The sequence below is a fragment of the Trichechus manatus genome, unplaced genomic scaffold (assembly GCF_000243295.1).
Source record: "Trichechus manatus latirostris isolate Lorelei unplaced genomic scaffold, TriManLat1.0 scaffold00268, whole genome shotgun sequence".
NCBI lineage: Eukaryota > Metazoa > Chordata > Mammalia > Sirenia > Trichechidae > Trichechus > Trichechus manatus.
In genome coordinates, this window is record NW_004444204.1 from 1,399,155 (window position 1) to 1,411,997 (window position 12,843).

Here is a 12,843-nt window from a genome sequence, read left to right on the forward strand (position 1 = left end):
AAAAAAAAGAATTATCTGTGTGAGATCAAATTGACAACAACAACTCAAAAGGTTTGATGGGAAGCCTCGGGGGCAGTGAGTTGAAGATAATGGTGATGGAATAATTTGGAAAAGGATAGTGAGAATAGCAACGCCACTGAAAGAATGTAATCCATGCCACTGAATTGTACATGTAGAAACTTTGAAATGGTGTTACTTTGGCTATGTATATTTTCACTGAAAAAAAAAGAAAAAGGTCCTCCAAGGTTGAGAAGGGAAAGTGTTGACATGTCTTGGGGTTGTTAACCAATGTCATAAAACAATATGTGTACTGACTGTTTAATAAGAAAATGTTTGTTCTGTAAACCTTCATCTAAAGTACAATAAAAAATATACGTATATAAAAAAATGGTTGCAGAGGTACATCGACAGGGAACTGCCAGAAATTCAAGCCAGATTCAGAAAAGATCATGGATCAAGAGATATCGCTGCTGACGTCAGATGGATCATGGCTGAAAGCAGAGAATACCAGAAACATGTTTCCTTGTGTTTTATTCATTATGCAAAGACATTCGACTGTGTGGATCATAACACAGTATGGATAACATTGCGAAGAAAGGGATTTCCAGAACACTTAATTGTGCTCATGTGGAACCTGTACATAGATCAAGAGGCAGCCATTCGAACAAACAAGAGGATAGTGCGTGGTTTAAAGACAGGAAATGTGTGCATCAGGGTTGTATCCTTTCACCATACTTATGCAGTCTGTAAGCTTAACAAATAATCCAAGAAGCTGGACTGTATAAAGAAGAACGGGGCATCAGGATTGGAGGAAGACTGATTGACAACCTGGGATATGCAGATGACATAACCTTGCTTGCTGCAAGTGAAGAGGACTTTAAGCACCCACTAATGAAGATCAAAGACTATAGCTTTCAGTATGTATTACACCTCAATATAAAGAAAACAAAAAAATCCTCACAACTGGACCAAAAAACAACATCATAATAAATGGAGAAAATATTGGAATTGTCAAGGATTTCATTTTACTTGGAACCACAATCAATGCCCATGGAAACAGCAGTCAGTAAATCAACAATTTATTGCATTGGTCGAATCTCTTTAAAGTGTTAAAAAGCAATGATGTCACTTTGAGGACTACGGTGAGCCAATCATTGATATTTTCAATTGCCTCATATGCCTGTGAAAGCTGGACAATGAACAATGAAGACCAAAAAAGAATTTATGCATTTGAATTATGGTGTTGGCGAAAATATTGAACATACCACGGAGGGCCAGAAGAACAAACAAATCTGTCTTGGAACCAGAATGCTCCTTAGTAGGGAGGATAGAAAGACTTAGTCTTAAGTACTTTGGACATGTTATCTGGAGACAGCAGTCCCTGGAGAAGGACATCATGCTTGGTAAAGTAGAGGGTCAGCAAAAAAGAGGAAGACCCTCAAAGAGATTGTTTAACACAGTGGCTGCAAAAATGGGCTCAAATATAGCAACAATTATGAAGATGTTGCAGGACCAGGCAGTATTTCATTCTGTTGTATATAGGGTCCCTATGAGTCAGAACTAACTTCACTGCACCTAACAACAACTAGGAGTCAGGGGAGATGAATAGTCACGATGATCTTTGGTGTTGGAGATGAATAGTCACAATGATCTTTGGTGTTCCCAACTCCCCACACTACCATTTGCTAAGATATCCTTAATATCATAGGGTTCAATAATTGATCCACACAGGACTTTACTCCCCATAACAAAGCCCCTTGGAGTCTGGGACTCTTTTAGATACTTACTCAGGGTTCTTCTAGGGCACCCTGAAATCATTCTGTGTCCCTATGCCCTTCTTGGGCTATGGAGCTTTCAGTAGATTAATGCTCCCCACCATCTCCATGCCACACTCAAGTACATAGGAATCAATCTACTCTCCCACAAGGCTCAAGCCAAGACCTTGAATTCTACTCAGCCTATACCCAGAAATGGCAACACAGAATCTCTGCAACTACGTATGTTTTTTTCTTTTTCTTTTTCTTTTCTCTCTCTCTCCCTGGTCTCACCCTCTTATTCTAGTCCTTCCATCTACCCATCAAATGTATCCTTATCTAATCCAGGAGAGAGGTTGCAGCTGAAGGAGGAGGTAAAGTGGGAAATCTATAACTCAAATAATGTATGACACAACCGTTTCAAAGTAGTTTGTTTATGACTCCTTTCTTCTCTTTTCATTTCTATTTTGCCATTGCCTTCCTAAAGAAATACATGTCAAATACCTTGAGTAACTACATGGGCAAGAGCAAGGTATACAAGGAACTGTGAGGAAATATCTCAGTTATCAGATTACAATATTTTCCTGTCATATATAAAGAGCATAATAAACCAATCCCATTGAGTAAAGTTGTGGTATAAAACTAGAGTGGAAAGAAGACTGGCAAATACTTCAAACATTTATTCAGACTAGTATATGATCTTTACTTTTCCTTCAGGATAAATTATTTTCAGAATAATGAAAATACTTCCCTCATCAGTCATACACTCCTTACTATTAATGTTAATTTCCACTTGCATCTAGAGAGCAAGCAGAATTTCTCTGCACTGCAGTCTGAGCTCTATATTAGGCATCCCCAGAGCCCTGACTGCAGGTTTGGGTACAGGCTGCAGGTGCCTGGGGAGCACTGTGTGCTCACTACACAGAGGTAGGTGGCTGAGTCACTGGGCTGGGAGTCTGTGATGAGCAAGGAGACATATTGGCTGCCTTTATTAAGCTGTGCTGTAAATCTTCCTTCCTTTTTGTCATCCTTGGAGTATATGGACATCAGTAACTCAGGGCCTTTCCCAGAATACTGTCTGTACCACATGAAGTACTGAGAAGCACGGTCCTCATATGTGCAGTTGAGAGAGGCTATGGTTCCCTCTGGAATACTCAGGGATTCAGGACTCTGCTCCACCTTCTTCTGTTGGCTTGGTGTCCCTGTGCAAAAAGACAATGGTCAGAGAAAGATTAGTTGGATGGTAGATGCTTACTGTCCAGAATTAAATTATCTTTTTCCCAGGCTTCCCACCTCCCCTGCCTCCAGGACCTTCAATTTAGTTAGAGGAGAAAAAAAAAAAAAAAAAATTGTAAACTGTCACTTAAAGTACAACAATAAAACAATAATAAAAAAAAAAAAAAAAAAAAAAAAAATTCATGTTTCTTCCCATAGGCCAAGAGGAGGAAATAAGTGCAAATATTCTACTTTATGTACTCCCATAGTCAGAGATGCCCAAAACTCACAGCTTAACTGAAGCCATAAGATCATTAATGAAACTCTTGAAGAATTCATCATTCTTTTCTCCCCCTGACTCACTGAGGATTCAAAATTTAAACCCTAAAAAAAATTAATCCAGCTCACACATTTCTAATTCTTCTGCTTTAGAAATTATAAAAAGAGTCTCTTCTATCAATTAGAAAAAGAGGCTCTTTTCACCAAGCCTGCTACATTTCCAAGCCCCTCCCTCTTCCCTCATATCTCCACCCGTGTGTGTGTGTGTGTGTGTGTGTGTGTGTGTGTGTGTGTGTGAGAGAGAGAGAGAGAGAGACAGAGAGAGAATACTTGAGAACTTTCCTTGGGAGTCTCTGAGGAAACACTGCCATCTTGTGACTCATGACAGGGAGCAAATAAAGAGTCAAAATGCAAACACATTATATGAGCTAGTGAAAGTGAAACTCTGACACTTTGGTTAAATTAAAAATTTGAAGAGTAAAGTCAAAGTGTGTGTGTGTGTGTGCATGTGTGTAGGTGAAGGAGATGTGTGTATATGTATGTATGTGTGTGTAGGTGGAGTAGATGTATGTGTGTGTCTATGGGTGAAGGAGATGTGTGTGTGTGTGTGTGTGTTTTACATCAAATGGCAACTCTTGTCTGAGCAAGAGCAGTTAATTCAAACAGCCATCCCTCTGCACTGGAGATCAGGCATAAAGTATTTGATTATAGGAATCTGCATGAGTTCTTGGGATTCAAGGAGCATTTCACATTGTATAACTCCTCTCTGTCAGAACAGACACAGCCTACTCCGCTCCCTCATCTCTCATGTTTTAAACGAATAAATCTCTTCTAACTCAGAAGATCCCTTTCAAAACAGAATAGACTAAATCTGACTGAACAAACATGGTTCCAGCTCACAGCAAAGCAAACAGTTTTTAACAAGGCCAGGGACTGGAGGAGCTGGGAATTCTTCATTCCATTTTATACCAATGACACATATTATTTAAACCTTCTGTTTTAGCAAGCAGCTTCAGTACTGCTGAGGGCTGGGGGAGATCCATGTTTCCCATTAGCCTGTGTTGACACCTGAGGACAAAGAGAATCCTTGGTACTGCTATACAGGGTGAGGTTCAGGCTCCCCACTAGGCTTCTGCTGATCCCACCTTAGCTGAGAGGGAGAGGGTGCCTTGTCACTCTCCCGAAGTGGCCTCCGAAGACACCATGGGGTAGTGTGGGGATAGTCTTGTTACTGCTCAGCTATGTGAAAGTTCTGATTCTCCAGGAGACCTCCTAACACCACTCCAGTGGGAAGGAGGTGGGCGCCTTGTTACTGTCCACTGCAGGTGGAGATCCAGGCTTCCCACACTGCATTGGAGGGTGGTGGGCTGTCACTACCCAGCAGAGATAAAAGTCCTAGCTCCCCACTCAACCTTCTCTGACACTACCCTGGTGGGGGTTTGGGGCACCTCTTTATCACCAGGAAAGAGTGGAAGTCTAGCGCATGTATATACATGTTTCTGTGTGCTGCATATATATTCATATATATAATAAAGCACATATAGGGGCCGTAGTTACAAAGCCGTCCTAGACATATCCAAACACCTCGAGGGACTGGTTTACCGGATTAAAGGGCTTGGGATAACTCAGTAAACTGGCATAACGTAGTTCAATAGAACAAACAAATCTGTCTTGGAAGAAGTAAAACCAGAATGCTTTTTAGAAGCTAAGATGATGAGAGTCGGTCTCACTTACTTTGGATTTGTTATCAGGAGGGACCAGTCCCTGGAGAAAGACATCCTACTTGGTCAAGCAGAGAGTCAGCGAAAAAGTGAAAGACCCTCAAAGGGATAGATTGACACAGTGGCTGCAACAATGGGCTCAAACACAGCAATGATTGTGAAGATGACACAGGAACGGGCAGTGTTTTGTTCTGTTGTACACAGGGTCTCTGTGAGTGGAACCAACTTGATGGCACCTAACAATAACAGTTCATAAAGATCATGTTCTATATCCTAGTTTGGTGAGTAGCGTCTGGGTCTTAAAAGCTTTTGAGCAGCCATCTAAGATACAGCTATTGGTCTCTATTCATCCAGAACAAAAGGGAATAAAGGAAATCAAAGACTCAAAGAAGAAACTTGTTCATGGGACTAATAGTCCACATGAACCGCAGCCTCATCTAGCCTGAGACCAGATCTATATGGTGCCCAGCTACCATTACCAACCTTTCTGATCAGGAACACACTAGAAAGTCCTGGATAGAATGGGAGAAAAGTGTAGAACAAAACTCAAAATCCTAAAAAGGCCAGACTTACTTGACTGACAGAGACTGCAGGAATCCCTGAGACTATCACCCTAAGATATCCTTTGAACTTGGAACTGAAGCCACTCCCAGAGGTCACCTTTCATCCAAATAATAGATTGGCTTATAAAACAAACAATGTTACCCTTGAGTGCTGTGCTCCCTTAAATAAAAGAAAGGTGATCCAACAGAATGCAGAAATTATTTAATAATATCTTAATATCACACTCAAGTAAAATTTTACTGAAGATAATTCAAAAATGTTTGCAGTGGTACATCAATAGGAAACTGAGAAATTCAAGCCAGATTGAGATGAGAATATGGAATGAGAGATATCATTGCTGATGTCAGATGGATCTTGACTGAAAGCAGAAAATATCAGAAAGATGTTTACCTGTGTTTTAGTGACTATGCAAAGACATTCGGCTGTGTGGATCATAGTAATTATGGATAATATTGCAAAGAATGGGAATTCCAGAATGCTTAATTGTGCTCTTGCAGAACCTGTACATAGATCAAGAGGCAGTCATTCTAATAGAACAAGGGGATACTGTGTCGTTTAAAATCAGGAAAGGTGTGCATCAGGGTTGAATTCTTTCACCATACTTATTCAATCTGTATGCTGAGCAAATAATCCAAGAAGCTGGACTACAGAAAGAAGAATATGGCGTCAGGATTGGAGGAAGACTCATTAACAACTTGCACTATGCAGATGACACAGCCTTACTTGCTGAAAGTGAATAGTAGTTGAAGTACTTACTGATGAAGATCGAAGACTACAGCCTTCAGTATGGATTATACCTCAACATAAAGAAAACAAAAATCTTCACAACTGGACTGATAATCAAACATTATGATAAACGGAGAAAAGATTGAAGTTGTCAAGGATTTCATTTTGCTTGGATCCACAAACAACATCCATGGAAGCAGCAGTCAAGAAATCAAATGGCATATTGCATTGGGCAAATATGCTGCAAAAGACCTCTTTAAAGTGTTCAAAAGAAAAGATGTCACTTTGAGGACTAAGGTGCTCCTGACCCAAGTCATGGTATTTTCAATCATCTCATATGTATGCAAAAGCTGAACAATGAATAAGGAAGACAGAATGATAACTGACACCTTTGAATTATAGTGTTGGCAAGGACTATTGAATATACCATGGACTTCCAAGACAAATCTGTCTTGAAAGAAGTATGCCCAGATTTCTCCTTAGAAGTGAGGATGGTGAGACTTCTTCTTCTATACTCTAGACATGTTATCAGGAGGAACCAATCCTTGGAGTAAGCCATCATGCTTGGTAAAGTAGAGGGTTAGCAAAAAAGAAGAAGACCCTCAATGAGATGGACTGACACAGTGGCTGCAACAAAGGGCTCAAGCATAACGAGGATTGTGAGGGTGGTGCAGGACTGGGCAGTGTTTTGTTCTTTTGTACACAGGGTCACTGTGAGTCGGAACCAACTTGGTAGCACCTAACAACAACAAAATGTTTATTAGCACCACTATAATGGAACTTATATTAACTCATGCATTATTTTTTAACTGTTTCTAAAACATTCTTTTAATGAAAATCTATTGCAAGTAAAATCATCATACCTGAAATTGTTATGGTGACATAAAACCCATTGCTTTTGAATCGATTCTGACTCGTAGTGACCCTATAGGACAGAGTAGACCTGCCTCATAGGGTTTCCAAGGAGCGCCTGGTGGATTTGAACTGCAAACTTTTTGGTTAGCAGCTGAACTCTTAACCACTATGCCACCAGGTTTCCATACTGATATAGTATATATGAGATAGTAATGTAAAATGAGTATCAATGAAATACTTTTATCTATATACTGCTATATTCCATTTTGTCAGATGACTCAATAATGTCCTTGATAGCATTTTTTCCTTCCAGTACTAGAGTCACAGACACTTGAATGGCTGCCTCTTGGGGTATGTACAGGTTCCTCATGAGCACAATTAAGTGTTCTGGAATTCACATTCTTTGCAATGTTATCCATAACTTGTTATGATACACACAGTTGAATGCCTTCCCATAGTCAATAAAACACAAGTAAACATCTTTCTGGTATTCTCTGCTTTTAACCATGATCCATCTGACATCAGCAATGATGTCCTTGGTTCCACGTCCTCTTCTGAATCCAGCCTGAATTTCTGGCAGTTCCCTATCCACATACTGCTGCAGCGGCTTTTGAATGATCTTTAGCGAAATTTTACTTGCGTGTGATAGTAATAGTATTGTTTGATAACTTCCACATTCTGCTGGATCACCTTTCTTTGGAATGTACCGAAAGATGGATCTCTTCCAGTTGGTTGCCCACGTAGTTGTCTTCCAAATTTCTTGGCATAGAAGAGTGAGCACCTCCAGTGCTGCATTTATTTGTTGAAACAACTCAATTGGTATTCAGTCAATTCCTGGAGCCTTGTTTTATGTCAATGCCTTCCATGCAGCTTGGGCTTATTCCTTCAATACCATTGGTTCTTGATCATATACTACCTCTTGAAATAGTTGAATGTCAACCAATTCTTTTTGATACAGTGAGTCTGTGTATTCTTTCCATCTTCTTTTGATGCTTCCTATGTCATTAAATATTTTTCCCATAGAATCCTTCAGAATTGCAACTCGAGGCTTGAATTTTTTCTTCAGTTCTCTCAGCTCAAGAAATGTCAAACATGTTCTTCCCTTTTAGTTTTCTAACTGTAGGTCTTTACATATTTCATTATAATATTTTTCTTTGTCTTCTCCAGCTGCCCTTTGAAATCTTTTGTTCAACCCTTTTACTTAATCATTTCTTCCTTTCACTTTAGATACTCTACGTTCAAGAACAAGTTTCAGAGTCTCTTCTGACATCCATTTTGGTCTTTTCTTTCTTTCCTTTCTTCCTAATGACGTTTTGCTTTCTTTCTTTCTTTCTTTTTAATTGTTGTAATTAAATGAAGTTTACATTTCAAGTTAGTCTCCCATACATAAATTTTTTTTTACATACATTGTTATGTGACCCCAACTCCTCACCCCATTCTGCGACAGCACACTCCTCCCCTCTGCCCCTGATTCCTCAAGAACATTCAACCAGCTCCTAACTCTCTCTGCCTTCCCATCTCACCTCTGGACAGAAGCCGCCCCTTTGGTCTCTTGTATCTAATTGACTAAGAGGCACATTCTTCAAGAGTATCACTTTATGTCCCACAGTCCAGTCCAATCCCTGTCTGAAGAGTTAGCCTCAGAAATTGTTTTAGTTCTGGGGTGATAGAGAGTCCAGGGGCCATGCTTTCCGGGGCACCTCCAGTCTCAGTCAGACCATTAAGTCTGGTCTTCTTACTAGAATTTGAGTTCTGCATCCCATCGTTCTACTGCTCCATCAGGGACCCTCTGTTGTGTTCCCTGTCAGGACGTTCATTGGTGGTGGCCGGGCTCCATCTAGTTTTTCTGGTCTCAGGCTGATGAAGTCTCTGGTTTATGTGGCCCATTCTGTCTCTTGGGCTGGTACTTTCCTTGTGTCTTTGGTGTTCTTCGTTCTCTTTTACTCCAAGTGGTTGGGACCAATTGATGCATCTTAGATGGCCGCTTGCAAGCTTTTAAGACACCACTCACCAAAGTAGGATGCAGAACATTTTCTTAACAAGCTTTGTTATGCCAATTGACATAGATGTCTCCTGAAAGCATGGTCCCCAGATCCCCCATCCCTGCTGCTCTGTCTCTCAAAGTATTTGATTGTATTCAGGAAACTTCTTAGCTTTCATTTAGTCCAGTTGTGCTGGCTTCCCCTGTAATGTGTGCTGTTCTTCCTTTCACCCAAGATGATTCTTATCTACTATCTAGTCAGTGAATAACCCTCACCCTTCCTCTCCACCCCGGTAACCATCAAAGAATGTTTTCTTCTGTGTTTAAAACTTTTCTTGAGTTCTTTTAATAGTGGTCTTATACAGTATTTGTCCTTCTGTGACTGACTAAATTCACTCAGCATAATAAGTTCCGGCTTCCACCATGTTATACAATGTTTCACAGCTTCATCATTTTTCTTTATCGTTGCGTAGTATTCCATTGTGTGGATTACCATAGTTTGTTTATCCATTCATCCTTTGATGGGCACCTAGGTTGCTTCCGTCTTTTTGCTATTGTGAACAGTGCTGTGATGAACATGGGTGTGCATATATCTATTCGTGTGATGGCTCTTATTTCTCTAGGATATTTTCCAAGGAGCAGGATAGCTGGATGGTATGGTACTTCTATTTCTAGCTTTTTAAGGAAGTGCCAAATTGATTTCCAAAGTGGTTGAACATTTTACATTCCCACCAACAGTGTGTAGGTGTTCCAGTCTCTCCACAACCTCTCCAGCATTTGTTATTTTGTGTTTTTTGGATTAGTGCTAGTCTTATTGGGGTGAGATGACATCTCATTGTTGTTTTGATCTGCATTTCTCTAATGGCTAATGATCGTGAGCATTTCTTCACGTGTCTGTTAGCTCTCTGAATATCTTCTTTGGTGAAGAGCCTGTTCATATCCTTTGCCCATTTTTTAATTTGGTTATTGGTATTTTAGTTGTTGAGGTTTTGCAGTATCTCATAGATTTTAGAGATTAGACGCTGATCGGATTTGTTGTAGCCAAAATTTTTTTCCCAGTCTGTAGGTTGTCTTTTTACTCTTTTGGTGAATTCTTTTGATGAGCATAAGTGTTTGATTTTTTAGGAGCTCCCATTTATCCTGTCTCTCTTCTGGTACTTGTGCATTGTTACTTATGGTTCATATTGTGTTTATGCCATGTATTAGGGCTCCTAGCATTGTCCTTATTTTTTCTTCCATGATCTTTATCGTTTTTGATTTTATGTTTAAGTCTTTGATCCATTTTGAGTTAGTTTTTGTACATGGTGTGAGACATAGGTCTTGTTTCAGATTTTTGCATATAGATATCCAATTATTCCAGCACCATTTGTTAAAGAGACTGTCTTTTCCCCAACTAATGGACTTAGGGCCTTTGTCAAATATTAGCTGCTCATAGGTGGATAAGCTTGTATCTGGATTCTCAACTCTGTTCCATTGGTCTATGTATCTGTTGTTGTACCAGTATCTATAATGAGCTGGGGACTTTTTTAGGTTCTTGCTTATACCAAAGGAAGAAGAACAAGCCACTGTCTGAATAAGTACAATTGATAACTGAGCTGCTTCCCTCCAGGACACTCAGAGTAGAAGGACACTATTCCACATTCTCTCCCCAGCATACCGCTATGCAAGAAGAGAAAGTTTAAGAGAGGAGAAGGTGCGTCAGGTCATTACACTCTTTAATTTTTCCTTTTCTATAGTAACTACAGGAAATTCGAATAAAGCCAGTCCCCTCCTAGGACTTCTAATGAATATCCACTCATACACTGTGTTTCCCAAAAAGCCTCAACTCACATTTCAGCTGTAGCCACAAGAACATGAACAAAGCTTGAATGGATGTTTTCATTGTTCCCCCCAACTAGGATCAACTGTAGATCTGCAATCTTCAGCCAGGAGACCCACTTCTATTATCAGGTTGTTCTTTCTTTTCTCTATCACAGTGGTTTTTCACGTTGTCTACCCAGCCAATGAGAAAAAGGCTCTGTGTCTGCTGTGAGTCTATGCATTCAGAATCCACTAAAATGAGCCTTCAGCAGAGGTGTACTACCATCTTGCAGTCACATCCCCAACTACTGAACCAGCCGGTTAAATACGTTTCTCTTATCCTCTACTAAGAGAGACTCAGATGCATAGAAACAACAATAGGTCAAGCAAATTAGGTCTTAGATCAAAGACTAAATGTACGGTAAAATGTAGAGATCAACAGTTTTATCTTTGCACACTGCTGAGTCGTTGTTAATAGATTCAAAAGAGGTAGATACTGTCAGTGTTTATTCAATGATGGGCTGAATTTGTATGTTTGAAATCAGGAAAGCACCATGGTTCACTCTCCTAAACAAAGGAACAGTAATACCTTCTCTCCTCAACCAAACCTACTATCCTGATTTAGCAGTCACAGGGAAAAAAATGCTTTCTAAAAGGAACATGTAAGCCTAAGATCGGAATGAAGGCCTACATGATATTTCAGATGCATATTATCTTAGACTCTGCTCCTCTTGGTCTGGTCTTGCCTATCGTCTTGGTATTTCCAGAGTGACAGTATCACCTGTCAAAACGTGGAGTCTTCCATCAGCAAAGGTGACTATGCTAAAAAGTAGAAAATCAAATCTCAGTAAGAAGGGGTGCAGAGGGATAATTTCCATGAGTTAATAATATTCCAACCACAGGAAACCATTTGACCCACTGTTGTTGTTATTAGGTACTGTCAAGTTGGTTCCAACTCCTAGTGACGTTAGGTACAACAGAAACACTGCCCAGTGCTGCACCATCCTCACAATTGTTGTTATGCTTGAGCCCATTGTTGCAGCCACTATGTCAATCCATCTCTTTGAGGATCTTCCTTTTTTTCACTGACCTTCTACTTTACCAAGCATGATATCCTCCAGGTCTGTGGTTACAAAAGTTTCTTTTGTAATGGAAACTTTCTGTTCCCTTTCCTAGACCTTGAATAATGTTACAAAACCATGTATAATAGATCCATTCAAAGTGGATAGAAAATCAAAGAATGTTAGTGCTACAGGATGAAAAACTCAATGAGCACTTCCTTATAGCATGCTATTTAGAAATGACCAAAATGGATATTTTGTCAGTGATGAATGTGCACACGTTGTACAAATTTATCAATAAAAATAATTTGCATTTTGTGATTCTGAAGAGTCTTCCACACAGGGTAGTTAAGAGTATAAACTCTACTGTGGGACTTCCTAACTGGGAATCCTGTCCCAGTTCTGCCAACTTGGTAATTATATGACCTCAGAAATGTCATTTATACTCTACAATCCTTAGCTGATTCCTGTGGAAAAGGAGGAGAAAATACCTATTTATGGAGTATTGTCAGTACTTAGGTAAGTAGCGTATGTAATAACTATACCTAACACTCAATACAGTTAAGTATTTTTTATTAGATTTGCTGTGAGTTCCAGGAATGAAAAGGCTTGAATACAAACATAAAAATAAATAAATAAATAAAGACATTACCCATGCTCTCTTCCCTCTTCCTGGAAAACTGAATCATTTGTACTTAATTGAAAAACTGAGCAGTCTTGTTTTATTTGTTATATTTATATATTATACATACATATTTTCCAGCCTTTTTCATCACAGTAATTTTTTTTTCTTTTTTTATATTTTATTGTACTTCAGGTGAAGGCTTACAGAACAAATAGTTTCTCATGAAACAGTAGTACACATGTTGTTTTATGACATTGGTTAA